The sequence below is a fragment of the Ornithodoros turicata genome, unplaced genomic scaffold (genome assembly GCF_037126465.1).
Source record: "Ornithodoros turicata isolate Travis unplaced genomic scaffold, ASM3712646v1 Chromosome24, whole genome shotgun sequence".
In the NCBI taxonomy this organism is placed as follows: domain Eukaryota; kingdom Metazoa; phylum Arthropoda; class Arachnida; order Ixodida; family Argasidae; genus Ornithodoros; species Ornithodoros turicata.
This window is the reverse complement of record NW_026999345.1, coordinates 1934384-1937301: the sequence shown is the minus strand read 5'-3', so window position 1 is coordinate 1937301 and position 2918 is coordinate 1934384. Positions and strand designations below refer to the sequence as shown.

Here is a 2918-nt window from a genome sequence, read left to right as displayed (position 1 = left end):
GAGGCTTGTCCACCACGTCGTTCAGGTTCCTCAGCACGTTAGCAACAAACGTAGATTTGCTGCACATGGAGGGGCCGCTTAAGATACAGCGAAAAGGATGACGGAAACGAAAAGGTTCGGGGGGAAGACATGTTGCGTGCGTACACGTTTCACGAAGAGAAAGAAGAGACTCGAAGAGAAATGCATCGCTTTTATTTACACGTCGTCGTCGTCCTCTACATCGGAACTGGGTTCCCAATACAGATTATCCAGGCTAAAGTTGGACTTCTTTTTCGCCAGTCTGTCCGGCGCTAAGATGCGGTCGAGCGTCTTCATCTTGTCCTGACACATTTCTTGACGCGCTTGCAACCATTCCAGGTGGTGAACTTGAAAGGCTTCCTCCACGATGCCGCGAATAAATTCGCGAAGTTCTTCGTTTTTTGTCTTTTCCTTGCGTCGACGAGAAACGCAGGAGAATAAATCACACATGGCGCTTTCCACGTATCGGCCAGAATGATGACGCGAGCGCGGTGCGCGCTGCCTTGATACAGATAAACGCGTGCGCAGCGGAGAGCCGAAACCGAAAACACCCGCGGACGCCGCAGAGGGAGCTAGCAGCGCGCGCATGCGCGGATGGGTGGAGCAGAGGGCGCGCGCGCATCCATAGCTGCCGCGGCGCGTCGCCTCACTCAGTTTCTCTCGGGCTGTCGCGGAAGACAGACGTGCGCTCCGCGCGCTCGCTCAGTTTCTGGCTGGCTCTCGTAGAGAGCAGACGTGTGTTCTCCGCGCTCGCTCAGTTTCTGCCTGGAAGTTGCCGCGGGGGAAAAGGTGAGTGATTTGACTCGCTCCTTTTCTCGTATGTTTGCCGTGTTTAGCAGTAACCGCGCTCGTGTTAAGCCTTTTCTCGCATGTTTAGACTTGTTTTGCGGTGTGCAAGCCTGTTAACGCATGTTTAGCGATGTGTGCCCAGTGGTTCCCGCCTTGTGTTAGCTGCGTAGTGTTGAGGTTAGGCCTAAGCGATCGCCCCCCGTAAGCCTTTTTCCTCGTATGTTTGCCGTGTTTAGCGGTGACCAACGAGTGATTTGACCGCGCTTGTGTTAAGGCTTTTCTCGCATGTTTAGACTTGTTTTGCGGTGAGCAAGCCTGTTGACGCATGTTTAGCGATGTGTGTGCTCAGTGGTTCCTGCCTTGTGTTAGCTGCGTAGTGTTGTGGTTAGGCGTAAGCGATCATCCCCCCGTAAGCCTTTTTCCCCGATGTGTACTGTTTTCTCTGTGCTGTTTTAGCAGTAGCTGTTAGACCTTTTCTCTCGCATGCCTAGACTTGTTTAGCAGTGCTGCAATTTTTACCTGCCGCTAGTATCTTGTTCTCTGTCTTTCTCCTCTAGAGCTATGATGGTGGCGCCATCTGGTGTGATGCCTTGCAACTAAGTGGCCACCTGTCGTCGATCTCTGCAACTACCCGACGTCAACAAGCACTGGTCACCCCGGAGCGGCTTCTTCGCCGCGGCATCGTTGATTTTCGAATAAATTGTTTCTCTCCACTCTATTTCTATCTTTTTATTTTATTTTCTACCTATTTTTTATTTTTTATCAGCTCAAGTAGCCGGCAACTCACACAGTGGTCTGGACGTGTCTTAGATGGTCCCCAATTAGTGTAATGACTCCCTGGTGGGTCCTGATTAATGTGGGGGGTCCCAATTAGCTCTAATTGCTAATTAATGGCGTCCAGGCGACTGTGTGACTTGCCGGCTTCTTGAGCTGATACACTACTACTGAGGTCGAGAGTTGCCATGAACAAGGAGCGGCAGCGGCGATGGGCCTCCTTAATCAATGAATGCAGAATAAACACGTTTTCTGCACACCCATCTGCAGCTGTAAAGGCTCTTTGTTGCTCGGAGAATGGGCAGGCCAGGCGCAGACGACTTGCAAGAACCCGGTGGAAGAGGCGAAGAACCATAGAAGGGATTGAGATTGGCCTGAAATCGCCAGGGCCGCCGGGCCGAGCCACCTTGGGGATGAATACAGTTCTTGCCTCGTGAAGGTAGTCGGGGACGTCCCCAGCAACAAGGAACAGGTTCATGATGACCACGAGGAAGGTCACGGGGACGGCTCTGAGGGCAGCAATGGAGACACCATCGGGACCAGGCGCCGTAGAACCCTTGGGGAAGGCAGCCGTAATCTCCTGTGCCGTAATGGGATCAATAAGGTCAAGGACCTCGGGCTTGGCAGGAGACTCCACAGGCTCACTGAAGTCCGGCGCAGAGGGGGCCATGACCCCAGCCCAATAGTCAAAGAAGGCAACAGGGTCCCCAGAAGGCTCAGCCAGGGGCCCGTCCAACACATGGCGGGCGCAGGCGCGTCTATTCTTGTGGAAGAGATCCTGGGTCGTCGCATATTCCATTCGACGACGAATCTTTCGAGTGGTGCGTGCTATTGGGCGAGGGCGGGTCCCGGTGGCACTGAGTGGCTGGTGAGGCAAGAGGTCCCGCAGAACGGAGTCCAGCTTGTGGAGGAAGCCATGGCCCTCAGTAGCAAGCCCAACGATAGCACGAAGGGAGGCCTGACGTGGCCCAATCCCCAGTTCAGGCAGATAGTTAATCAAGAAGGTCCTGAGCCGCCCCAAAGGCGAGGGGGGTTGTTGAGCCGGTGAGGGGTAGTCGATGAAGGAGTCCACCTCGTTAGGCGTGACCGACGAAACATGGGCATCCGCGGCAATCAGGGCCGGCGAGTCCATGCGCTGCGAGGCTGCCGGGACAGCCACAGGGCCAGAAGAGGCGGCAGACGACTCTTGGGCAACTTGGGTGTGCATGGGTCCCGACGGAGAAGGTGTAGAGGTCGTCGGATGGTCTTCATGGAGCATCTCTGGAACCGCCGAGGGCCTAGCCGGAGATGCAAGGGCGTCCGCAACTGCCAGGGGGTCTATCTGCTGCAGGGCTGCC

General features: G+C 55.1%; 1 long non-coding RNA gene across 1 annotated transcript; it reads left to right on the top strand.

Moving 5' to 3' along the window:
• The first annotated feature begins 706 nt into the window (after positions 1-706).
• On the top strand, positions 707-1523 carry LOC135373406 (uncharacterized). Its single transcript, XR_010416441.1, has 2 exons — positions 707-807; positions 1365-1523. It is a non-coding gene; the product is annotated as an uncharacterized LOC135373406 (long non-coding RNA).
• The last annotated feature ends 1395 nt before the right edge of the window (positions 1524-2918 follow it).